Source organism: Emydura macquarii, unplaced genomic scaffold, assembly GCF_026122565.2.
Source record: "Emydura macquarii macquarii isolate MOO-44397 ecotype Brisbane River unplaced genomic scaffold, CSIRO-AGI_Emac_v2 contig_1253, whole genome shotgun sequence".
NCBI classification, from domain to species: Eukaryota; Metazoa; Chordata; order Testudines; family Chelidae; genus Emydura; species Emydura macquarii.
In genome coordinates this window covers 48,509,820-48,537,780 of record NW_027131390.1, presented here as the reverse complement: position 1 = coordinate 48,537,780, position 27,961 = coordinate 48,509,820, and the positions used below count along the sequence as shown (strand labels likewise).

At 39.3% G+C, this 27,961-nt stretch overlaps 1 long non-coding RNA gene across 1 annotated transcript; it reads right to left on the bottom strand.

Moving 5' to 3' along the window:
• Nucleotides 1-853: 853 nt before the first annotated feature.
• LOC137154077 (uncharacterized) lies at nucleotides 854-26,712 on the bottom strand. Its single transcript, XR_010920059.1, has 4 exons — nucleotides 26,580-26,712; nucleotides 4,244-4,353; nucleotides 1,662-1,733; nucleotides 854-1,358 (listed from the first exon to the last, which is right to left on the bottom strand). It is a non-coding gene; the product is annotated as an uncharacterized lncRNA (long non-coding RNA).
• Nucleotides 26,713-27,961: the final 1,249 nt, after the last annotated feature.

Genomic DNA, 27,961 nt, shown 5'->3' with positions numbered 1-27,961 from the left:
CCTTGGGTTTCTGAGGCATTGGAAAGCAAGGTCAATATAAACAATTTTGTATCCTAATGTTGTTTAATGAAAACATTCTTGTGTTTACCAGCCTGCTGCTTAACAACGATCCTATTGACATTGTGCTAACTGGAAAGCAAGGAACTTCTGTGTAACGACTCTAGACCCATCAGAATATCTGGCCAGGGATCTAGGTCAAATTGAAAGTCTTATTTACCCTTAATCCAGCCAAACTTTACCATTTCATATTAAAAGTCTCCGCTTAAAGCTGATACTCTGTGTTTTAAAAGACGTTAGTATTTTTTTAAGCATTAACTATAAGGAGGTCACCACAAAACCCCAATAGAGTTCTTATTAATGGGTGCCGCTCAATCTGTACCACACACACACAGTTTGGTACTGCAGGGCATCTCAGAATTAAAGGTGAAATCACCTACAAGAGTGAAGCAAGCCAGTGTCATTGCTATATAGAGACAGTGGAATTCAGGTGGGAGGAATGTAATTAACTGAGTTGGAATCCAGCCAGATTGACATGGGCAGATTGTGCTGGTCTTGCACAAAAGACGGTTCTTGCCACAACCTTGCACAAATTCTTGTCACGGATCTGAAACTCTTTTACGTACAACCACTGAGACTCTAGTTTTAGCAGATGAGTGTAGTGCCTAGACACAGTGTAATAAGGCCAGTATCCCATAAGCATTCTGTACACAGAGCTCCCATTAACATCAATGGATGTTCCACTCATGGAAGTCTTGAAATGGCAGCTCATGTTTAAAACAGCACAAAGACCTGGGTTCTCTAAGGAGAAGGAGTTTGTTCTGGTGGAGTGCAAATCTGAAAAGGACAACCAGCATTCTGTTCATTTTCAAGGTCACTAATTTGCAAACAGTATTTTTAAATCACTGACCAAACATCATATCCAAATAAAATTTTTGACTTATAGCCTCAGCAGGATTAAATCGTCTCAGATTCTCCATTTAAAATTACAAGACAAATGACAAGCTTGTCACTGTGTCTACACAAGACTTGAACTCACTAACCTATTGCTATTCAATCATCAGAGAATGCTGCAGGCTTGTCTAGATTGTATTCCCAAGAATTTACAGTGCAAAAGACTGAAACAAACAACTGGCACTTTCTATTTTCTTCTTTTCAGCTTACCAGTCCTTCTCCTCTTGTGTCATGAGGCAATTCATATGGCTCAGCAGGTTTTCCCATGCTTGCAAAAGAGAGGTCAAACTTTGGAGAGAGAGAAGCTTCCAGATTTCTGAGGTGGTGGCTCATGTGTATCAAGTAATTATGTTTTTGGTTGAGATAAAATTAATCAGTTTTCAGATTTACATTGAAGCTCCTGTGTACTGTGAAGAAAGACATCATTCTTAGAGTATCATTGATCATAAGCCCCCTTTGCCTCCCACACTGGCTAAGGGAGACCCTCAACATCCTGACTAGACCCCCTCCATCTCAAGAACCAACAGGCACCCATTCCCCAACTGACCACCCAGCTCAGGCCCTGTTTTCCAAACCTAGAGATCACATTGCAACTTGCCTGCCATCACTGCTGCCTGTAGCGGCCACAGGACAACCCAGCTACTGAAGCTGCTCTGAGGAACATCAGCTCTGAAGCTGCTCTGAGGAACATCCTATGGAAGTGGACTGACCTTGGTGGCTGCTTCTGCTTTCCATCTCATGCACTCTGTCTTCTCCGTATTTGGAAGCCCTGCCAGAGGGATCTGCGAGATACAACAAAGGAGGAGAAAGAGAGGCAGCCTTGTCTCCAGCACACCAGTGACCCCTTAAGGACTAGCAGAAGGAACTGGGGTGAAAACACGGCTCGAACTGATGGAACAGAAGCTGGTACCCAGGTAAAAATTCTGTTCTCAGCTACACCTGAATAACTCCAATTACACTGGCACAAGAGGGAACAGAATTTGATGCAATGAGCTCAAAATCTGGACCGTCCTGAACAAAACAGGACCATTGACAATTATTTTCTTCCTAGTTTTGCTTGCTGATAGTTATTTCGGTGGCTGGAACAAAGTCAAATGCAGGCTTACCTTGTTGTACAGAGTAAAGTCTGTCACCTCACATAACAAACAAGGATGTTAACATGCAAAATGCTGTATCTATTATAACGAAGAACCCCATAATCATTTGGTCCATCCTGTATTAAAAATACAGTTAACTTCCAACTGCAACGTTTATCATGTTACGTTAAATGCTCGCTTCTTTAAATTCTCACCACTTAATTATAAAGCCTACTACCACTTAGACAACCATTTCCTTCCCTCGTCCAAATTTGGAGTTATGAGAATGATTAGTAATGTATGTCGGTATAATTTTGACCACTGCTTTGTCTGGGGATACTCAAAAACTGATAAAACTTTAAATGGTCACACTTGATATGTAACTAAATAGGGCCAGATCCTCAACTAGTGAAAATCAGCATAAGTCCGTTGACTTAAAACTGATTTCCAATCTTGAAACACACAAGGCTAATTTCAATATGTCAACTACCTTCAAAAATACCATGCTACTTTTTGCCAGCGGTGAGTTCATTTCAATGCTTTGTTAAACTGTTTCATTCACAAGTTTAAAGCCTATTATCTGGAGGTATAGAAGCAGTTCAGCATTATAGCTGGAGTCAGAGTATTTAGAGCTAGTAAAAGGTATTTAGTTTTGTAAATCAATACAAATGTGAATAGTTGGTAGGACTCATGACCTTTTTATGCCCATGTTTCTGCAAAATTTCATAAGGCTTTAATGGAAGCCACTTCCTGCATTCACAGAAAGTTGATGTGCCTTGTTAATTCCCCATTGAACTCTATAGATTGGCATGTATAACTTCAAAGCTAAAGATCATCTTTTAACCTTTTCCTTTCTGAAGAATTTAATCATTTGTTGAAACATAGTCACCAGAAAGCAACTGAGAACATATGCAACCTCTCAAGTTATTTTCCGTGAGGAGTATGTTTGCATGTTCACGTGATCATTTGTCAGAGGAGGAAAGAAACAAGTTTTGAATGGACTGACTGTAGCAGAGCAAGGAAGTATTTCAGATACATCTTGTAAATTTAACCATTGTGTATATAAAACTCACCTTAGCATATTTTCCTCCCATACTGCTATAGACATATAATTAAAGAAAAGCCAGTGTCCCTTTCAGAGCCCATTAATACCTCTCTCTGACCTGACAAACTGATTCAATGTGAATGACTTGAGGCACTCCTTCCTTCCAGGAGTGAAATATAACAGGAGCTGGCCCTAGGGTGAAAGACTTGAGACTTACTGAAGTGTGGTGCTGATACTCACACGTACGAGGCCACCTGGCAGCCTGGCTTTTCTTTAATGATTTGTTTCAGGGTTAGCATGATTTTAGTGTGATTGTGAGTGAGGGCCAGATAGCACTGGAAAAAGCTTGGCATGCTGGGTGCAGACACCAGGCCTCAATTCCCATACAGCTCAACACCAAGGCTCTTCTGGCTTTTCATGAAATATCCCTCACTGTTTCATGCCTGGTCCACTCCTGAGCAGAATCTATCAGCTTGGGTGTGGTTTGTATGCTCTGGGCTTTAACAGGAGATTACACTGAACCCAAAGTAAGGGACACACTTCATACTCCATTACCAAAGCACCTTTGGAAGGGGGAAAAAGCGACCTTTACCGAGCTGCCTCCTAACGCCATATAAGAAGTTTGGAAAGCAGCTATTAGGCACCTTCTGAAGACCAGTGAATGGGCCACCAGCCTTTTAGGAAGGAATGGGAGGGGTTTGGGGCATCACGCTTGCTGAAAGGTAAACTGAGTCCTAACTTCCATGGGAGCCTGCCAGGATACCTGAGAGCCGTAAATTTGGCACAACCGACAGCATTCATGCAGAGGAAGCTGAGAAAAAGAATGACAGAGGCGCTTCAGGTAAGGACTGAACTGCGTTTTGCAGAGCTGTCTGTGCAATCTTGCACAGCACCTGACTTCCGCTTTGCTTGGCTGTAGGCAACGCTATTAGTTCACCTCCATAATGAGCATTAATCTTCACAACAAAGAAACCAAAGAAACCAAGCATTTAGACATGCAATAAGGACAGAGCAATAAAACAGATGAGAGAGAAATTGCTGTTTGCATAAGGCGATTCACTAAATTTTGTGCATTGGGGCAACGGGATAGGATTATTGTTATGCCACAAGACATACTCTATGAGAAGTTGCAAGCACATTTCCCATGGCCGAAAAGAACTATAATAATTACCTGGAATTTCTGTAGTGGGTCGACCATTTGTCCACAGGGCACGAAAAATTCTGTCTGATTGGCTCCCACCTGAAACCACCTTCAAGTTCTTCACCTATGAACATTTTCATCTGAAAGAAATATAAGGAGCAAAAATGAACAGCTGTTTTATGGCTCCATTGCTAAAATTACATTTTTAAAAACTGCTCTATGATGGTTTAAAATAAATACTCTGCAGTTGAGGGGGTTGTTGGCTTTCACTAGTAGAATCAGAACAGGTTATCATCTGTATTACAGTAGCACCTCAAACCAGTACCCACTTTTGGGTCCCATTGTACTAGCAACCTGTACGTACACAGAGCAAGAGGCAGTTTCTGCTCCAAAGGGTTTACAAGAGGGTCAATGTATTTATCCATAGCACTGAAATTGTAACCTTTTAAAGTTTAATGGCCTAAGTTTTGTTGTTATTCATCATTTCCCTGCAATATTCGGAGACTTTTTGAAAAAAGTTTCATTTTTACCTTTGCCCTCTGTAAATTCTCCCACAAGTGACCGTAGCAAAAGGTAAAATGAAACGAAAAAGTGGAAAGAAGAAAAAAAATCCTCACTTTATTCAAAGAGAAAGAGATGAAAACAAAAATTTGAAAATGTAAAGTTTTTCCAAAAAAGATTTCACTAAAAAGTTCAGGGAGGAGAGGGGGGAGCGGAAGGTTTTGTTTTGAATGCTGCAAAACAGAATCAACTTTGAGGTTTCAACTTATTTTGAAAATTGCTTTCCCATTTTTCAACCAGGTTGGCTAATTTACTTCCACTTCACTTCTCTGCACCTCAGTTTAACTATATGTATAATAGGGGAATGTAAACCAGTGGGCCAATGCACCAGTCTGTGTCTCTTGGAACTCTCAGTAGCCACTGGATTGCAGGCCTTTTCTTCAGGATTTAACTTATTTCTCTCAACTAAGGCAGTTTAGTGGACATTCCACCTGTAATTCCACCTGACCCAGGGTCTCCTACAGGAGCCTATCTACACGCTGCAAGGCTCAGTGCTTGGGAGTTAAGGAGAGTTTCTCTTCTCCCTTCTGCTGGAGCATTCCGCCAAGAAAACCAGCCTTCCAGATAGCTCCTTGCAGGGCTGGACTCCTTAGCTCGCTATCTCGGCCCTAAGGAGAACCTCTGTGCTCCCCTCTTGTCTCTCACTTGCCACCTGAACTCAAGCTGCCCTTTACATCCCAGCAGACCTGGCTCTGAGGCACAATCATTTACTATGAGACCCCAGGTAAAGGTATTTATTCCCTTTAATAAATATTTAATAAATAAAGGTATTTATTCCTTTTACCTTGGAAGATGTCCTGATATGGACATAGGCCACCGCTGAGCCCCAGCCCTGGTAAAGGGCCTGCTCAGTCCGTAATAGGGAGGTTTAATCAATGTTTGCGGGAATGGCTCAGATTAATAGCCTTGCATATGTGCTAAGTAGCATTTTATAATGTGGAAATTTTAATTATTTGAGCTAGTTGGGAAGTGGGGGGAAAAGCCAAGAATTTTTTTTCCTTTTGTCAATGACATTTTAGAACACTCACATACTTTTAACTAGCTCTTGTTATTATTACATACTGGGGGTACCATCGAACAGTGTCTACTGCATATATACCTACGCATGCAACAGTGTCTCTGCTACAAGTTTCCAGATGAAGTTGGTTAGGTGATTCCTCTCATCTTGGGTGCTCTTTTCCCTCATTCTTCTCCTTCACAAAGATGTTTCTTGTGATATTTCAATGCCTCCACCTCTCCTCAACCACGTGTAAAACTGCCTGCCTGGATGACATAGCAAATCCCACCCAGGGCTTCAATGAGTGAGCAAAAACTGCCAGACTCTCGTGGCTCTTTGGTCAACTATGTAGTATGAGGCTTTATTTCCCTAGTCCACTTCATCACAAACAGGCATTGACCTGGGAAAAAGCTGCCACCACCACAACTAATACTGTTGTTTGCAGTTTCAGCAGAGGAAAAAGTTCTAAGGGGCCAGATCTTTAGACCTGTGAGGAATCTCAGCTATCTTCTCACCCCTAGGGCTGGTTTCTTCTGGACAAGGTTGAGACAGGGTGATATGAAGAATGCGGTTGCTATTTCAGCTCATCTGTTGAGATCAGGTGTCTGTAAGCTGCCTGGTCAATTCCTCATGATTGCAGTGGGGATGGGCATAGGTGAAACTCGGTCCTTCTTGTCCTTTTCCTCTAAGTTTCTCTTGGCATGTGGGTAAAGCAGAGGCTAATCATTTTATGTGAGAAAACAGCTGATCCAGAAAGCAAGCCTCTAGTATTTGCGATGCATGGATGGCAGATTGTTCTGTGACTGATTATTACAGTTGATAATTGTAATATTTTCCTTATTAATATTCTAAATAATTTAATTGATGAGTTTTACTGGTAGCAGATAGCGCAGCTAGGGACTTTTGTCCAGAACTAGATGTTTCAACCATGTAAGACTAGCTAGGGTCACATTAACTAGAGGGCACTTCAGAGCCTATGAATCCCTGCACAAAATGGGCCCAGCTGAATTTTTCCCTACACTTTACTGGTAACCAGCTCTTGTTAACTGAGACAGTCTCTTTATTTCTTCAGTGCCAGTGTGGGACAGAGATGTCCACATCTCTCTCCCTCACACTCACGCACACCACCAATGGTACCCAAGCATCAATCCCAGAGAGGCCTGGTTTTCAACAAGCATAAAGACCTTTCACTCCTAAAGGTGATCTTGCCAGATCAACTATGAAGCACATTGAAAGGACCACATGGGAGGCACTGCATCCTCATACTGTACCTTCAGTGTGCATAGAGGACTTCAGTCTCTAGAGCATTTTCATAAGCACCACATTGAATTTTCACATGTTTTTAAACATTAATGTAGCTAAAATGATTTCGTACTTTAACTAAACGCCAGGTCATGTCTCAGCTCGGACCCTAAGTAGAACATGAAATTAAGACAAAGAGTTTTTAATCTTATGATCATGGGAATAGATTACTCTTTTTCCATTTCCTCTGCTCTATATACTCGTAAGAATGAATTCACGCTGTGCTATTTCCTCGTCTCATCACACCCTCTCTCACAACAGGGAGTTTTCAGAATTTTAATGCTTAATAATATATTTGACCTTTTTGTTAGGCCACATTTTGATTGGCGGTCCTCTTGTGTCACAAGCTGTAAACAGGAGAGGAAGGCGGATGGCCAGTGATTCATATTAGAGCACACCGAAAAGGTCAATGAGCAGTTAGCTTTCAAAGAATATAGGAGTTGTTACAATCTAAAAAGTTCATTCTGTTGACACAGGCTATCAAAATAGAAATGGTACCAGCAGAATCCATTCCACTGGCATTGGCTAGAATCAGAAGAGCAAAGAGCACAACCATTAAAAACTATTCTTACAAAAAAATAAAAATTAAGTGTACTTGAGACCTATGGTTTGGCACTGCTGGGGATTGTTCTTTAGCCACAGAACAGATATAGTACAAAGAGCAGCAGTGCAAACGCTGAATAATATCAAGATTACAACAACACCAATTCCTACAATTGGACAGCCCAAAAGTCAACAGTTTACCATTTATCATTTTCTATCGTTACAGTCTTATAGCCTGTTTTCAGTCCACATGACAGTGTCCTTATCCCTAACAAGCTGAATTCATTTGACTATAGAATTTCCATGAGTCACTGTGTTAAATGCCTTACAACAATCTGCCACTTTCCCTTCATCTAGATTTCAGGCTAGATTTTTAACTGGCGTTAAATTAACATAATTTCATGGAGTCCATTAACACTGATTCACACCACACCAGAATCTAGCGCTTTGTTTTTTTTTTTTTATCTAAAGCAATCAAGTGTATCTGCCAAACTTTATAATTCTTTCTTAACCCATTTCACTTGTGGCTTATGGTTCTGTTAACTTTTATATGTTTAGTAATCTTTTCACCCTCATTTTTCATTTGTTCCATTAGTGTAACAGGAATAACAGTGTGACACTTGTCACGATTACTCAAATGTCCAGCTTTTCTTTTGCAGATCCTTTGGTAAAATGCATTTTGCCTTCTCTGGTCTTTTGTTACCTCCCATTTTTCTATAACTTTTTAATAAAGTATAGAACATCCTTACAATGGAGCAATTGACTGCCTAGGGTGCAATTCATACCTGTGCATAGGGAAAATATGAGGTCTAATCATCACTCATGTGCCACTAAAGCCATCAAAACAGTGGGATCTGCGTGGTACATAGCCTTGTCCAGGACCTTGACAAAAAGGCAAATTTCTTGTCTAAAATATATATATATATATACACTATCTTTCTCCCTTGGGGCTGTTGATTATTTTTAGAGTCCAATATATGTATCCCCAATCCAGAAAGTCTATTGTTCTTTCATACCTTTTAAGAATTTACAATGTTTTCCAATTTTACCCATTTTTGGTTTTCTCTATATGTAAATAATAATAATATATTTTCATCTGTGTTTCAGTATTTTCTATCTTTCTACGTGATTCTGTATTTTAATACCTGCTTCCATGTGCTATTCTCATCCCTTTCTCAAACAAAGTGTATGAGCTGAAACCTATTCCACTGGGTCAGTTTTTACTTTATTTTTGTTTGTCTGAATTAAAATTAAAAAGTTAAAAACAATATTTTAAAAAAATTGCCAGTAGTTTTGTAAATTTGTTTGCTAATTCCCCTAACATCATAGGATAAATGTTATCTGGATCACTAGACATATATGGGCCTAAACCAATGTCACTGGGAATCCTTCCCTGGTGTTGCATCATGCCCCATATTCTGAGAATTTTTTCCCAGTATCCCCTTATGTTTTCACAAGCACAGTTCTGAGCCCTGCTTGTGGTGTTGGTATGTTCCAGCTTGCTGTGCCTTTCTGTGCATCGGCATGAATATTATAAATAGATAAAAATGTACTGCAAATAGATAAAAACGGTAAAGAGAGTGGAGAAGCAGAATGGAACCAAATAAAGGTTTAAAATTTGTTTGCATTATACCACGTGACACACTTGCATTGGGAACATGGTAAAGGTGCCGGCCTAGATCTAGTGACCACAGGCTTATAGATGCCTCAAGGACCTGATTCACCTTTTAGGTTTTCTCTGGGGCAACAAATGTCTATTTCAAAATGTTCCCAGCAGTGGTCTGAGGCTTTCTTGCTTTGGTACCAGAGATAAGCACTGCACTGACTGTGAACACAGAGCATGGCAATATGTCATTGCTTACCCCAGTAATGGACACCAACTGAAAAAGGAACTCTCTCCTAATCTTATCCAACCAGCACATGATATGTTAAGTTACTCCACATTCGCATCCTCTTTCCCAATATTGCAAACATCCTTGCTGTGTATTCCTTTCTGCAACTCTGACCTGTCTTATCTCCAGTTTATCTTGTCATCACACCCAGGAGAATTGCATGTGTGGAACGAGGCACAGAAAGGCTACGACACTTTAACTGTTTCCATGGCTCTGGCCTGTTGTTCAAATGTATTGTCCAAACGCAGCAGAAATAAAGCACAAATGGGAGCTGGTTCCCTAACTGCTCTTTGTGCCTTTGAAGATCTCCCCCTAAATTAGTTTTATGAGGCACATGCAATTGTTAAGGGCCCAGACACAATGGGAAGCGTGAGACATGCTTAGGAGAGATGCTCCTTCAGCTGAAATTCACACTATTATATGAATTACAGTGGCATATAGATGCCCCAGTCATGGACCAGGACCCCCATTGTGCCAGGTGCTGTACAAACACGGGGGAAAAAAGGTGGCCTCTGTCCCAAAGAACTTACTTATCTCTTCCTGCTTACCCTTACAGACAAAGGTACAGTGAAATATTTGAATGACTTGCAATTCATTGTCCAAAGAGTTCTCTGCTTTGTGAGTATTTTTGTTAAATACTTCATAAAGGATTGTATCAATTCTATTGATTGCTATGCATACTTTTTAAACATAAAACATCAGGTTGTGCCTTGCTTGCAGAAGATATGGGGCTCCAGCTGGGAGGAGTGAATGATTAGCAACAAAATAGTGCAAATAAAAGCTGCAGTGACAGAGTGGTAAGAATTTTGGAGGTGATGAATAGGGCATTTGTGACACATGACTGCAACTCAGTGTGCTGGGATCATGATATAACAACTCTACAATGGGTTAAATACAATTTTATAAAAAAAAGGAGCACAAGGAAAAATCAAAGCTGACGTAATGACATCATACATGGGAAGCAGTGGAGGGAATGGTGACAACCTCAGAATATTAATGGCACTAATAAGTGGCAATGTGATAGTGTGAAAGACCATGTGTCTTCCAGCTTTCATTGGTTGCAACTGACTGACTTGCTTGCTTACTTTGCTAATTGCCTTCTCCCAACTGCTCATCTTTGCTGTAAGAGATAAGTTCTTTTAAAATGTGTCAAAACCAGAGCTGGGAGAAAAGTAGTGGTGGGCAGATAAATTCACTGTTCTATCTTCTCCCCAAGCCCCATCCCTGTTTCCTTATATGGTAACCCTAAAGTGAATTTAGCATCTATAGGCCAGATCTTCAGTCCACAGTAAGGTCCTTTAAACCAGCTTTTGAAGAAAAAACAATAAAACTTTCATGAATGAAAAATTAATTGATGAAATTTTCCACACAAATGTTTCACCAGTTTCACCCAGGTTTACTCTTATGTCTTTGGAGAGTCAGTCAACCAATCATGATTTTAATTCAACTATAATGTCTGGAACTGAGTCAGAACCATAAGATAATCATGTTGGTAGAGTGAGAGAGTCAATATTTACAAGCGATGTCCAAGCCCCACTTCATTCTTAGGTTAATTTCTCTAGGTGCCATAAGGACTCTCTTTGAATTCTGCATCCAGAACATCCCAGACTTCGGTGGTTTGGTAAGCACACACTGTCACCCCACATTTTTATAGATTCATGCACTACAAACATGCTTTCTCAAGCTGCGGTAACATAAATTACCTGGGAAGTTAGTTAGATGGCATTAGAATGCTAGGATGTATTACCACATTGTTTGGATTACAGCCCATCCTGAATAACAAACTTCTCAGCAGATGATGCTGTTGGTTTGTCCTAATTACAATACGTAACTATTAATCTAAATGTATTTAGGGCACCTATCACTATTGGCCTTAACAAACCACCTGACTCCATCATCATTCTTAGCCCATAAATCACTACACAACATACCAATATGCTCTAGTCTGCCCATTGGTCAGATGAAGAGGGGAAAGCAGAACTAACAATATGCATTTATTGCAGAAAGGACAGGTTTGAAATAACAGGGAAATGGGTCACTGGAAATAACATCCATTTATGTAATTACAAAGGGTTTTTTTTTAAGTTTTAAAGGAAATATTAAGAGAGAGAAACTGTAATATTTATAAAGTATTCTGAGATCTAAAGATAAACAGTCAGAACCTCAACTGTTGTAAATGGTGCAACTATATTGACTTTCATGGACCTATGTAAATTTACACCAGCTGAGGATCTAGTCCCATATTTACAATGTAAGGTCCCAAACCTGTACAGATTTATGCGCATGCTTAAATGTATGTATTGACTTCATGGGGCTACTCTCAGGTGTAAAACAAAACAAAACATTTGCCTACGTTACTGTAGAATTGGGACCTATGTGTTAAATGTTATTATTATGAAATATAAATTTGATGGGGACACCAGGATTAACACCACCCTTTTTGTTTTTAAAGTACTGTGGGGTTTTTAGTAACCACAGCTAGTCAGAACCTTGGTTTCTGTAAAGGGAAATCATGCCTCATCAATTTATTAGAATTCTTTGAGGGTGTCAACAAGCCTTTGGACATGGGTGATCCAGCTGATCTAATGTACTTGGCTTTTAAGAAAACCTTTGGTAAGCTCTCACACCAAAGGCTCTTAAGGAAGCTAAGTAGTCATGGGATAAGAGGGAAGGGCCTCTCATGGATCAGTAAGCTGGTTGAAAACCAGGAAACAAAGGATAGGAATAAATGGTTAGTTTTCAAAATGGCGAGAGCTGTACAGAGAGGGTCCTCCAAGGAGCTGGACTGGGATCAGTGCTGTTCAACATATTCATTAATGATTAATTAATTAATGATCTGAAGAAGAGGGTGAATAGTGAAGTGGCAATGTTTTCATACGATACAAAATTATTCAAGATAGTTAAGTCCAAAGCAGACTGTGAGTATCTATAGAGGGATCTCACAAAACTGGCTGACAGGGCAACAAGATGGCAGATGAAATTCATTGTTGCAAAGTAATGCACATTGGAAAAAATAATCCTAACCCTAAATATATAGCGATAGGTTCTAAATTAGCTGTTACCATCCAAGAAAAATATTTTGGAGTCACCATGGATAGTTCTCTGAAAACTTCCGCTCAGTGTGCAATAGCAGTAAAAAAGGCTAAGGATATGGAATTGCTTCCATATGAGGAAAGACTAAAAAGATTTGGGCTGTTCATCTTAGAAAAGAGACAACTAAGGGGGGATATGAAAGAAGTCTACAAAATAATTAATGGTGTAGAAAAGTGAGTAAAAAAGTATTATTGACTCTTTCAAACAATAAAAAACCAGAGGTCACTTGATGAAATTAATAGGCAGCGGGTTAAACACAAACATGAAGAAATACTTTTTCACATAATGCACAGCCTATCTGTGGAACTCATTCCCACGGGATGTTGTGATGGTGAAAAGTATAACTGGATTTTAAAAAAGAACTAGAGAAGTTCATGGAGGATAGATCTATCAATGGCCATTAGCCAAGATTGTCAGGGACACAACCCCATGCTTGGGGCAACCCTAAACCTCTGACTACCAGAAGCTGGGAATGGAAAGCAGGGGTGGACCACTCCATATTTTCCCTGTTGTGTGCAGCCCCCCTGAAGCTCTGGTACAACCACCTTTGGAGTCAGGGTACTGGGTAAGATGGTCCATGGTCTGACCCAGTATGGCAGTTTTTATATTCTAGTGTATGCTTAATGTATCATCCAGACTGATGGCACTCTAGCAGCACAGTACCCCAAACACCATACTGAGTTATTTATTCAATAGATGTGGGGGGAAGAGCGGTACTTATGAATCACCCATTCTATATCTTGTAGCATGTGATTTTTCATTGGAAGTCACGTAGTGAATTTGGTCCAATCATTCTTATACACCCATAAAATGTAGCACATCATCTAGTCACTGCAAGCAGTAACTCTAGTTAGTGCCAGTTGATGTAGCTGTTTTGTTTGATAGATAGCATTCACTGGGAAGTGCTTTAAGACCTCCTACTTAATGCCAGATGGGCTACCAAACAAGCATGTACTGGTTACATCTTTCAGTCATCATCAATATGGGCTGAATTCAGATGACAGCCTAGAAGCTAAGAGCGCTCTCTCCCTTATTCCCAACATCGAGTCCTCTTTGTCAATGTTTGAGCCACAACCGAAGAAAGGCAGATTGTGCCATCAAATAGCACCTTGATTTTTTGGAATCCATTTTGGCTATCAGAAGGGGTGAAATCAATTTCTTTAAAACAAGGCAAAGAAAAAAAAAACCAACCCAACAGATGAATGTGCTCAAGTTTCATTCTTTAAGAGATTCCTGCTGTTTGATAGTGGAGATTACAAAGGAGCTAAAGAAAACCAGATTGTATGAAGCAAAGCATGAGAGATAGGTCCTTAATGGTTTCCCCTTTAAATGATTTCTTTGTTGATTATGAGTAGAGACTCTTCCCCCATTAGGTTTGTAAGCATGGAGAGGCTGAAGAGCTTTTAACATTGAGAGAGAACTTATTCACAAAGCAAGTTTTTTTATTTTTTCCAAGTCCTCACAGCTCTGCTGAAAACCAGAAGTGAAATGGGTCAGGAAAAGGGTTAGGGTTAGCGCTGCAGGACACAAGATAAGCCATCAGGCAGTTAGAAGGCTAAATTTTTATCTAGAAGTACAGGCCTGGCTTTGTTTCCATCTTGATAAACGTTAGATTGGAGATTCTGCTGACGTGTAGCCTGGGATAGGGGACTAGCAGAGGAATTGTGGCAAACCACTAAAGGGAAGATTACATCAAGGTTTTGTGCTTCCACCATCTTATTCAACTTATGCCTCAACTGCCTTAGTTTAAAGTCATATACAGATCAAACTAAAATAACAGCAAATGTTGCCATGATCTCCTTAATAAAAGGAGGCTTTAAACAGACTGGAAATAGGATATCTTTAATTAATGGGAGTATATGTTGTAAAGTGTGGTGCACGGTAGATATTTGCCTCCATTTTGCAATGTAGGAGAGTGAAAGAACCATTGATGAATGAGTGATTTTAAATTTAGTAATATATAATGAAGAGTGATGCAAACTTCAGAATCACTCCTTCCTTAACAGCTTTTGTTATCTTTTATAAAAGATGCCTAAGATTATATGCACGCTAAACTCAGAATGCTTTCAGCTTTCATATATAATGGTGTCTTTAAAAAGTGTTTGAGGTGCCCTCTACAGGTCGCCGCATTCCAGATTAATGAAGCAAATTATCTTCCAGTTGTTTTTTAGCTGATTTGACCAGTATAAATATGGAATTCAAAGTCAATACTAGTCTCACTTTCTCTGATGGGAGAGGACAAAATCAATTCATATATATTAAAAGGGTTAAAAACTGGTTACCTGATAGATCTCACAAAGTAACTGTAAACTGGGAATCACCATTTAGTGGGGAGTATTCCTAGTGGGATCCCACATAAATCCAGTCTTGTCCCAATGCTATTCAATATCTTTATAAATTATCTGAAGACAACGTAAGTGTGTTACTGTTAAAGATGCAGATGACAAAAGAACTGGTGGAGAGATAAATAATGACAGGACAGTTATGGAGACCAAACTGGATCTCATGGTAAGATGGGCTCACTTGAAGATCATATGTTTCAATAAAGCTAAAAGCAACGACCTATATTTAGGAACCAAGAACGTAGGTCATACTTTTGGGATACGGGATTGTATTTTGGAAAGCAGGGACTCAGATAATGGTGGATAATCAACTAAACCTGAACTAACAGTGTGATGCAGTGGCTAAAACAGCAAATGCAGGTGAATATTGAGTAGAAATAGTGAACTGTTATTATTATTGTATATGGTATTAGTGAGACCATTACTGGAATACCATGTCCAGCACTGGTGCCCACACTTTAGAAAGGACATTGACATACTGGAAAGGGTTCAGAAAAGAGCTACAAGAATAACCTGAAGTCTCAGAAGATTGCCTTACAATGAGACACTACAAAAGTTCAATCTTTTATAGACTGTGAGCTCTTCAAAGCAGGGACCCCTCTCTTTGTCATGTGTTTGTACAATGCTTAGCATGACAGGTCTGCTAAGAGATACTGTACTATAAATAAGAATACAGAGCAGTTTCCTCTTCCCTATTTGGTAAGCTGTACTACACATCATACTGCTAACTTCTCCATTTCCTAAGGAAGAAAGGAAGAAACGTTGCAGGGCTAACAAGTGTGGAACAAAAGTAATTATATTAGTTGGCAGAAGACAGTTTTAAAAGGCCATCCAGAGAAAGTATTATTTGCACCTTGCTGCAACAAGTAAATGGCAGCACTGTACCAAAGACATCTAAACTGCACAAAGCTGGATGGGGATTAGAACTGAGGAACATCTGAACCAAAATCTCAGACTTCTACCACCTGGGCCCAAGAACAATCTCCTTTAGCTAGCAGGAGTTTAAAGGCTCATAAAGTAGCCTGTCTGTGGGCCAGCCATTAGAACATGATATTGTCATAATTACTGAGCAGGATCCATGCAGCAAAGAGAAATACAGATGTAGATTAATCCGCACATTGCATAGCCTCTACAATTTCTGACCCAGTCAAGACTCAGTGACACTCATTGCCCTTTTAATCCTCTCCCGTTGTTATATGTGACACTATGGTAATCAAGTGGCCAACATGTGGCTATTTTTATATGAGCACATAGGCCAAGATCCTCAAACAATCCCATTGTTTTCAGTGGGAGTTAGATGCCTAATCCCTTTGAGTATCTGGCCATTAGGTAACACAGTGCAGTACATGTGATATTTTATATATTTAGATCTGGCTATAATATTGATGCTATTCTGTATCTTTGTGCTTTTCAAAGTATACTGGCCAAAATTTTCAGGTGTGTCCGCTAGTTTTGGATGTCTGAACTGAGACACCTAGAACATCATTTTCAGAGGTTCTGAGAAGTGCAGATGGCAAAATGTCCAGCAGGTAGGCCTTAGGTGTCAAGTTGAACACCCATAAACTTAGTATCTAAAATAAGTAGACGTTTCTTAATTTTTGCCTCTGTATCTATCTTGATTGGAACCTAGAACTTAAGTTACATGAAAATGTGCAGTTGTGATCTCAAAAGGATCACTTAAGTAGCTCGTCCACTTGATACAGGCCACATTTATAATGTGCACAGGTAAGGTCTTATTAAAGCTCATATTGTAAGTAGTACACAGTGTTTGCAATCGGCACATTGCGTTCGGTGCAATACTGAAAGAACGCATCCTGTAAAACACAAGGACAGATCTTCTGATGGTGTAAATTGAAACAATTCCATTGAAGTCAATAGAGCTACATTGATTTACACCAGCTGAAAATCTGACCCATTGTGTGAACTTCATCACTTCTACTAGGGAGGCTTTTGATCTCACAGGTGCATTACAATAACTATAACACCATGTTATTACACTAAGAAAAATGTTCAGGGGAAAGGTATCTAAAAGCAGTTTTGGATAGGTATTGGGACACTGAAAGTACCTCCTAAAATAGATTTTGAAAGCTAATCTAAACAGTCCTGTAAACATACTGATGTTTCAGACATACCTCAAATAACTATTGTTAAGGAATTGAAAGTGAACTGGCAACTAAGATCAGCATCAAGAGAAGACAATACAAACTCTCTAATCCCTGCTTCTTACCAGTCATGACTATCATTCAGAGGTGGTTTGTTTTTTAAAGATGGGGCAATATTGGCAAAACATACTGTAGTTGTTGAGCTGCAGGCTGAAGGGTGGTAGGACTTTGCAACTACCTGCTAAAAATATACCATAGAAACAAGTTCATTTTATTTCAAATCTCCTCTGCTGTGAAGATAGTGATCAGCTAGTAAAGGCCACAAAATCAACAGTTAGAAGGGTTGAAAACAGAAGTTAGAACTGAATGGACACCACATATATGTAATACTCTCCATTCCTTGCAGCAGCTAACAGTGTCACAGTGAATTAAATATAACCAGCCCCTACGCTGGAAGAGCTGTTGATGTAGGCAACCAAAAGGAAATAATAAGGATTAGCAAGCTGGAGCCCAGGAAGAAACTTGAGTGGCCACTTGATACTACTACAGCTGGTCAGAAAATAGGGATGAACGGCGGTGGTTCCCATGGAAAATTTTGACTTTTCATTGAAAAACTGAAAAGTATTTGGCCAAAACCAGAAAGCTTTGCAGGTTTAATGTTTTCAGTTTTTCAGTGAAAGGTTTGTTTTCTGAAAACAGTAGACACTTCTGTTCCTATTTCAGTCTGAATATGTATTGTAATGTAGAGTTACAGGTGTGTGTGAAATAATAACAACAATAATGAGATAATACTTAATACTTCTGTGGTTTCATCAGAGGGATTAGACTTTCTTCTGTAGTAACATGCTGGTAAATGTTTTATTCATATACTACATTGGTATTACCTATGATAGGCATTAATAGACATGCAGGTTATTCCACAAGCATCTTAATTATAAAAAAGCTTTCATTTCACCCCTAAACTGCAAGCAATCAAAGGACTTAAACATTAATCCCTTCAATTCATATTTCATTGTATCCAAAAGTCATTATAGCTCACAAGGTATTCTGCTGTGAAAAATTATGCACTGATAATAGCATGCTGGAAATCATGGTCTGCCCATCTGATACAGCAGCAGGAGACAAAAATATGTTCTGAAGGGCAGGAGGGTAAAAGTGAAGTTTACTGAGGACTAAATACATTAGGATAGACATAAAGGGGAAAAAAAGAACAGTGTAAATTGCAATCCAAGCAAAATTTATTTTTAGTTCTTCAATTATTCCAAATTTTGCAACGGGGAAATGTACAGGGCATAACGATGCCTTATATCAAAAGAATTCTGTCATACTCCTTGCAGCATCTTACTTAAAAATGATTCAATATAGGTAATCAGTGAGCTAACACTCACATAAAGATAGAAAAGAAAGGAAGAATCTCTTTGCCCACTCACCACTTTTGAGGACACAAATACACATCTAGGCTCACTTCTGGCCTTTTTCTGGGCCTGCTACACAACAAAAATAATACTGTCATTTTAGAAATAATGGAGCCAGAGAGAATAAAGCCAGAGATGTAGCTATTTCCTGTTGTTTGGAACAACTATGTAGTTTTAGCAAAGCTGTCATTTGTTGGGTTGATTGTTACACCATATGGATTCTTATACATCAGGATTTTAGTCTCCTTACTTGTCTGAAGGGCATGAACACCTATAGCACTACATGAATAATTACTAACAAAAATCTTTCAGAAAGGTCTTGAATTATCTGCCACGACAGTTGTTTTGTGTGGTTCTTTGTACTTTCCTATGCTGGTTTCTTTCATGTACATAATAAAGCATGCTGTCAAATTTTGCTGCTCAGCATTCAGCTTTTGTGCTTACTTTCTTTTAATGGACCAGTGGAAATTTCACTTGGATCCAAATATCTCGGACAGGCAAGTCAGTCACATATTATACATGTACTGTGGAAATGAGCAAACGAAATATGGTAGGATGGTTGGTGAACATCCATGAAGAGGGAGAGGGGACTGTTTGTTGCAAGACCAAGCATGGTTATGTTTGGTTCAAGCAAGAAAACAAAGACAGGGCCATGAACTAGAGCAAGGCTTCCATTCTGTATTAGAGGTTGCGCTGAAGATAAAAGTAGATCACACAATGGCTCAAGATTACAGTTGGGAACACTTCAAAATACTTTTGCATTATAATATCCTCTCTGGGGGAGCAGGGAAGGGACCATTTTTAAGTAGATTGAGAATCCCCAGGTCCCCTGGAAAAGTAAGTAATGCAGAAAAGATTTCCTATTGCCTAATTTAAGGCTGAGAGAGCAGGGCTCTCCTGCATCTTTGCTTTTAGCTGTTGACAGGAAGGCACCAGAAAAGGGCACTGTTACACGATTATTTGAATCTCAGCCAAAAATTTTATAAAGCTGTAATAATATACTGTACTTAAAGCATTGATAGTAGACTTCCACAAGCCCCTTCCTTAATGACCTGAGACCTTGCATGGAATCTCCTTCATGCACAGACAAATAAGGAATCACCAGGCTTAAACAATCATCAATCTTTCAGGTTTTTCTTTCTCCTCTAACCTCTTGGAGACTGATCCAAAGCCCACCAAAGTCAATAGAAAAGATTCTTTTCTTAGAAAAGAAAATCCAATAAGCTTTGGAGCAGGCCCTTATTCTGCCCCCTACCTTCTTCATCTCATAACAGGTGACATGACTTCTCTTTTAGCTTGGAGAGCAACTCTTGTGTGAAAATATGTGCTCAGAGCATAACGTTCCCTGCATGTTAGAATCTTTCAAAGTGAAAACCGGTAGGTAACAGTAATGAACACATCATGGGAAAAAACAAAAACAAGTGAAAAACTTGCTAATTAAATACCCACCAGCAGCACTTAAATTAAGGGGAAGATTCATTCAGGTGATGCTCAGAGCTGTCACCATTATGATAACAGTGACGAGATACTTAAGGGGAGACGATGAATTCTTTTTATAAACTGAACCAATGTTTTATAAGAGTCTTAAAAACAAAAACAACCCCGCTTCCTCCAACTCATGGAGTTTCATGAAGTGGACTTTTTAAATTTTATTTTTAAAAAATTATTTAAAAGTTAATTTAGTTCTTGTGAAAACTACTGGATTGACAGCTCTGAAAACCAAAGTCCTTATTATCATCAAGGGGAGTAAGAAACAGCTATTGGCAACGCAAGCCTCCCCACAAAACCAACCTGGATTCTACCTCCAAATCCATCCAGTCAAAGACCTCTCTGGTGCCAAATATGGTGACTTTGATTTGAATGTGTGTCCATGAGGAATAGGACTGAGATAAACTCATATCAAACATTGCCAGGCAACACCTTAGCTTCCATGTGAACTGGTGATCTCAAAGGAAACAGCCCTGTATATAGGGGATCACACCTATATGCACTGAAGTCAATGGAAGGACTAGCTTTGGTTTTAACAGCCAATGGAGCAGGCCTCTAGTTATCAATTTCATAACCCATCCAGTCTTTTTCATGTTTTCTGTATTGTATGAGAATTCTTTGCAATTAGCTAATATGATTTATCATCATGTGTAAGTGTGATTCCTACTACACTGTTATTTGGCTATTCATGTTTTCAGTTGTACAAGAGAAATGTACGTGAACACCAATGTTAACATAAAGTTGGTATGGAAAAAACTTTCATGTCAGAAGTTTATTTTTATTGGTAAAATATTAAATAATATACAGAATTAAAAACTGCACTTACATTTCTGAGAAGAAATAAGTCTTGGACAAATTATATGCTTGTTCCTGAGATTCCCTACATATATTCCAGTAGCTGTGCACTCAAGACAGTACAAACCTTTATAATATAATCCTTTTCACAAAGTATTACAAAGTTTCTGCAGCTTCTTCTTTTATTTATACACACATACAGACTCGCGCGCTCACACGGCTGTACAACATTCAGACACATACACAATACACACGTACAAGTGTGGTGGAACCATATTATGCACATACGCTAAAGGGAAGGAAACGAAAATATAAATCCAATATTTCTATCTGCAGTGGCAAATCTGTTTAGCATGGGTGTACAGATTCATATTCAAGTGGCTCATGGCTACTACTATTGTAAGGGTTGTTTCAGAACTTCTGTCCTAAGGGCATATTCCCAAACCCACTGAAGGCTGTGGGAAGATTCACCCTGACTTTGAATTAGCCCTTAACCCTGATGTTTAGAGGTTTCTCGTTCAAGCTGTAAACTTCTGCACGGAATTGGAACTCAACCTGGAGGAAAGTTGTTGTTTGCCATACTAGTCAATTGGTTTGCCTCTACCTAAATGACAGATGTCAAATTCAGCCCCAGGGTAAGCAGGGTGCAACTCCACAAAAGGGATTAAAGGTGCATTCATACAAACCACGTTGCAGGATCAGATTCTGACACCCCTTCTCATGCTCAGCAGCTTCTTGCTCCAAGAGCAATCCCATTGAATTAATGAGACCCCTTGTGGAGTAAGAGGCTATTCAACCTGTATATGGTATCACAAACTGGCCCTACATTTGGCCCTAAGAGCATGAAAAATAACCTGGGAAGTTCACCAGTTTGAACATGTTTTGCTTCTAACTCAAAAGTGTCTTGTAAAGAATTTTGGCAATCGATTGGAGAGCGATTTACTCTGACCACCATTGCTATTATTATAAGGAAATATCTTAAATACAAATTGAAAAGACAAAAGTGGCTACTGTGCATGCGCAGTAACAGCCTTTCCAAGAACTCTCAGAGAGATTTTTTATTATGTACCTAGATACATATTTACAGAACAGCGGTTTCCATCTACTGGGAAATAGGCATTTAAAAATAATTATATATAAATATGTATGATATGTAAAACAAGCCCCATCTATAAGACAACGACAGCTCTAAAGAAGCTCTTCTGGTCTCTCAGCAGATAACAGACGCAAGTCCTGCACTTCTTAGACAGGCAAATCTCCCACTGGAATCAATGGGCGTTTTGCCTTAGCTAAGAAGTTAGAGTCTGGTCCAAAGATCATCATGAAAGTCAACAGGAATTTTTCCATTGAGTAGGCTTTGGATCAGGCCCCCGTGTTTTATAAATGTCCATGTTAAGTGCTTTTTCTTAAGAAAAACTGTATTTAAAAAGAAACAAGAGAAAGAGAGGCAATAAAATGTTTGCCCTTAGTTCAAACCATTGTACATATTTTGATGTCAAAGCAAGCCTGAAAGAAAGAACGGGCTTTAGCCTTCGCTTTTAGTTTCTCACCTTTTGTCAGTCTGCTTTGCAATTTTAACTTACGTAATTATTTGACTCTTCTCCTTTAATGTATTTAAGATAGAGCATTTTGGAGTTTTTTTTATTTGTGTTGACTGGGGAAAGATAAAGAAACCACTGTACATTTTTAAGACTTCAGGGAAAATATTGCACTTGAACAGAAAAATAACCAAAATATGTTTTTTGTTTGTCTTTTTTTTAAAAAACTGAGTAATATAAGCAATCTTCCATGTTTACAAACAAGAAGCACGTTCTGAAAGCAAGGTCTAAGAATGAAGTATCAAGAGCAATTTTGTGGTCACTGACCCCCACCCTGGAATACAGCAGTAGTAAAACATCTTTTAAAGCAATTTCTTCCAAAAGGAAAAAAAATTATATGACTTTTTACTTTGCAATTTTAAATCTTTCTAAACATTTGCATTAAAAGTTTCCAGTCTCTCATAAAAAGCTATACATTTTAGGGAAAAAAATTACAACCAGAAAATAAAACCGACTAAAAAGGAAGGCAAATATACAATATTACAATTACACAGCTGCGGAGTCATCTCTTTAGGTACCCCAGTTTTGAAAGTGTTATGAAGATTATGTACCTTAATATTTTTTCTCAAATCAAGTATTTTTTCTTTTTTTCCTCTGTTTTTAATATAAAACTACACTTGAGTATAAAAATATGTAAACAGACTGTACAGCCAACGAACAAGGAAAAAATAATAATAAACTAGACAGCCCGAAGCTATGGGAGATGAGAGCTGGCCCAGTCTTTAAGCTAGGAGAAGGAGGAGGGGAAGATAGAAAGCGAAAACAGTAAAGGAAACTTTACTACATGAAACAGGAAGTGAAAATGTTCAAGCTCTGAGAATGCTTGACAATTAGTCAATAATTGATCACAGTTTCAGAAGTTGAACTACTACAAAAATAACCCAAAGTCCTTCCTTTGTTACAGAGTGTTCAGAAATGAACATCCATTTCCAGTAAGTAATGTCAAATCTCAGTAAGTGCATAGTAGGGGATTCAGTAACCTCTGCTCCTTCACAAAGCTTTTCTTACTCTATGTCACTTGAGGTAAAACCAAATGGCCCAATTCCTGCAAAATGGCTCCTTAGTGCTTACTAAGGAGTCATGCTCTCGATTCTGCTTTGCAGTGGGCCTACATATTTTACATTTGATTCACAATGAAAAGTACAGCCTACTAGTCATTCTTGTACCACTCCGTGGATGGGATGAAGGCTAAGACACAAATCTGAGTGAATATATATTTCCCATAGAACCTCACTAATTTGTACTAGTGACCAAGACCCAATGAGTGAAACTGAATGTTACAAGTTAGCAAATAAGGCTCTGATCCAGTAAAAGAAATTAAGCACATGCTTAGCTTTAGTCCTTAACAAGTAGTCCTATTGACTTGAGTGGGATTGCTCAGGTACTTAAAATTAAGCATGTGTTGAAATATTTCATTGGACTGAGACATATAGGCCTCATCCAATGCCCACTGGAGTCAAAAGGAATCCTTTCAATTGGCTTCAGCGGGTATATCTACAATGCAGTGGGACCCAGGCTCAAGCCTACCCCCCTTGCATCTACACACAAATTGCGCTAACCCAGGGCTCAGACTCATGATCCTAAAACCTCGCGAGGCTGGAGGGTCTGAGGCTGAATCAAGTCAGGACCCAGGGTTCAAGCCCCATTGCCTTACAGTGTAGATGCAGTGCCACTGGACCCAAGTTCTGGGAGTGAGCCAAAAAATTCCACAATCCCATGAGGAGACTTTCTTTGTCTTCTGGACCATCAAGTCTGGTAGACCATCAAGTTTTCCCACACTGTACCACGAACAAAGGGGCATAGCGACCACATTTTGGACAGGTGCCTGCAAGTCTGGGATATTGGTGGTTGGACACAAGCCTACATAAGGCAGCGTAGCTGCTGGAGCCACAGGGTTCAATAATTCCAAACTTGCGGTTACAAAGGAGTGTAGCTACTCAAGACCTAGGTTAACACACCCAGGATCTGCTAAATCAAGTTCTACTAACCCAGGGCGTACATTGCAGTCTAGACACACCCAGTGAGTTTTGGATTAGGCCCTAAGTGAATAAATATGATTTAAATAAAAAGCCAAAAGACCACAGAATATGCTTTGAGCATTTAACTTGACGGATGTCATTTACTTGGACTTCATAATACTTCCAAATGCACTAGTCAATATACCATAGTATTTTTTTGTAAAAATATTGAAGGCTTAAAGTAACGATAGACCTCACTGCAGAAACCTAGTATTAAATCTTTGTAGAGAGAGAGTCTTTCTGTATGCAAATTATAAAGTGTGCAGATCAGCTAGTTTCCCAAATTTATTCCCAAATGGAATGCCTGAATGAGATTACGCTTAACCACCCTCGTAAGACTGCAAGGGAACGGACGTAGGAAGGAACACACATTCCCAGGAATACCAATTGCTGAAAGGTTTAGCAATTTAACCATTTATAAAGGTATCATTTTATTGTTCTCTTGGCCTAGTGTTAATAACAAGGCGTGGAGAAATGTTAGCCACCTCATGAGCCTATTGTACTCGTTTCATATTCTAAGTGACTAATATTAGAAAAGAAATCTTGTCCTCTCAGGAATGCATCACGTGAGTACTGTACAAAGCTCAGACAAAACCGAATAATATTCTTTTAATACAGTACTACAGGAAATTTCCTGGTGGGATGTAAAGGCTCTACTTTACATTCCAAGAGAGGTAAAATATTTGCTATGGGGCAAACGCTGTATTTTATCTACCCACCTTCCAGCCACTGTGAGCATGGTGGGTCCTGACCACTGGGGAACCCATGGGTTTATTCTGTGTGGGGCCTGCTTATGTCCATGAACACAGAGGGATTTGCAGAGAGAGCCACAGAGGAGCCAGGGTGAATCAGCAGATCAGTGACTACGTGTTTCCAATGGGAATTACCTGCCCTTTGGAAGGGGATGGAGGGGTTATAGAATCATAGAAGATTAGAGTTGGAAGGGACCTCAGGATGTCATCTAGTCCAATCCCCTGCTCAAAGCAGGACCAACCACAACTAAATCATCCCAGCAAGGGCTTTGCCAAGCCGGGCCTTGAAAACCTCTAAATATACAAAGGATGTACATGGGGGTTGCAGATCTCTAAGGCTACCATCACAGCTATGGAAAGCCCGATGGTCTGGTGGAAGGATTGCTACCCTACTGACCTCTCTGGCACACTTCAGTTATTCAGGCTGCATGCTGGGACTAAAATCCAACCCTATAGCAAGTCAGGGTCAAGTGTTAGAAAAGTGACAAGACTGGGTCAAAAAACTAGGTCACCAGTCCTGTAAAGCGAGTACCAAAAAAATACTGCATTTTTCACCAAAGCACTCTGCAAATCAAACCCCTATTATGACACACAGCTCCGTCAGGCTTGAGAAACAAATCACATTCCAGAATACCTTCCACAGATTAGTCTGGTTTTCCTCTGTCATCTTATCTGGACAATCAGCATAGCAGTGGTACCACAGTCTTCAAACTTCCACTTCTTTTTTGTATTAAAAAAATAATTTCTTTAAGTTAAGAAAAAGTTTGCAATGATACAGTACTTTAAAGTATACTCTTGTTCCGTCAGGCTGATCAACACAGCACTGGAATACAGAGAGGGATAGATTCTCATGCATGCTTGGTGCAGTGGAGTACAGAGAAAGCAAGAAGATGTTATTAAACCAGCTTTCTGCCCCAAACCGCTTAGTTCAGGAGGCAGCTGGGAGCTTTTTCGGCCCCTACCATTGTTGAGAGCAGTATCAGAAAAAGTTTCTAAATTATGGCCATTATTTATGGCACCAAAGATGCTGCCTGCCACTTCAGGATTTCTGGAGCACACTGCTCTGGACAATTACACACCCTTTCCCATTCCCAAGACCAGGTGGTGTAGAGCCAGCTACACCACTCAGGGATTTTCCCACTGAAGGGGAATCCCCAGCTAGCTATGCAAGCCAGCTTTCTCTGTGCCACTATGTAATATTAGTGTTCTTTAAAATGCATTATGAAAGGCTATGGTATGAAACAGCAGCTTTCAAAATGCACTTGAAAAGGGCACATGTACAATAAAACTTATTTGAATGACGTGATACAGTGTATATACTATTTCAGAATCACAAATCTCCAGATGCTCTATACTGCATATTATCACTGATGTTAACAGTTTTTTAAAAATAAAACTATATAATACTAAGATAAAAGCCAACTAAGACAAAGCCAGTTTCATCTCACTTTTGCAAGAGTTTACTAACCTGGTTTTGGCTGTTCTGCTAACAATATTACCCTTCTTCTTCCAGCAGATCTTAATGAAATGACAAGAAATAGTTGCTTCAAAGTAGTGAGGTTAAAGGAAGTTAACTAATTATGGAACCTTATAATTGCTACTCAGGTCCTTAGTTGAAATGATCAGCTTGCAAATCTTCCATTAGGTACAACCGGCATAAATCACTTTTTGGAGGTAGAAGCAGCTTGTTATTTTGGGGCCTTTCTCCCCCCCCCCCCTTTTCTGTGCATCCCTAAGAAAAGTGCAGAAGACCAGTCCTTGGCCTATGCATGCCTTAAGTCCTACAAAAGCCCAATTTCAAAGAGCTGAATTTCATTCAGACTTGATCCTGAAAAAGCATTCTAGCCCCAACCTAGCAAAGCACGTGTTTAAAACAGCAATTTGGAGAGTTAGACAAATGTTGAATTTCTGCACTTAAGTTTACAGGGTAAGTTTTGTAACAGGTGCCCTAAAGTTGGAAATGCTAATACTGCAGGTAAGAGTCAAGTTGATTTATAAAACAGGTTCTCTCTCTAAGTAGAGACCAATATAGGTTAATGCTGAGACATCATCTTCCACACTACTTCACTGATGGAGGCCCTTTTTAAGGGGAATGTAATTGCTTTAATCGCCTTAATTACATGGTAAAGAACCAGTTTTATTGAGAAACCCTATATATTTAGTTGTGAATTCCTAACTCAATGTAAAGGGCTTTGGCTGTAAAACTCATTAGTCATAACAACCGACAGATACAGAGCTAAAGCTCTGTGCACCAAGCCATGGGTTATCTCAAAACCAGAACTAAGCAGCTGCATCTATATTTAAATTAAGAGTTGCATCTGTTTAAACCAAGTCTGAATCTGCCTCTTTCCTCTTGAAAATCTAGTGAAAGAGTTTACCGGCAGGAATGTTTGAGGAAATAGCTATTTTTAAGCAAATATGGGAAATGCTCACAGAAAGCTCATTCTGAATTTGTAAACACCAGTATTTGACTCAAAACTTGATTCCAAGAGTTACACACATTCTGTGTGACTACTCAAAGCTAACCAGGTTTTTGCACATACGTTGAACAAACTGCTAGTGAACAATAGCAAATACGTGGAGCAGACCGCTCTGCTAATGAACAATCCACAGACCAAGAATTATCAGCTGAAATTTCTTAGTAAATAATTTTGAATAACTAATGAATTTGAAAAAAGTCAATAGCAGCTCTTAGAAATCTGCCAACAGCAAAAGGGAAAAAATCATCACCTAAGGTCCCGATCCTGCAAGTTCAGATTTGTAGGCAGACCCATAAGTCAGCATGGAGTCACACTGCAGTCCCCATTGAGTCAACCTGTGTATGTGAGCTTGCAGAATTGGAGCCTACAT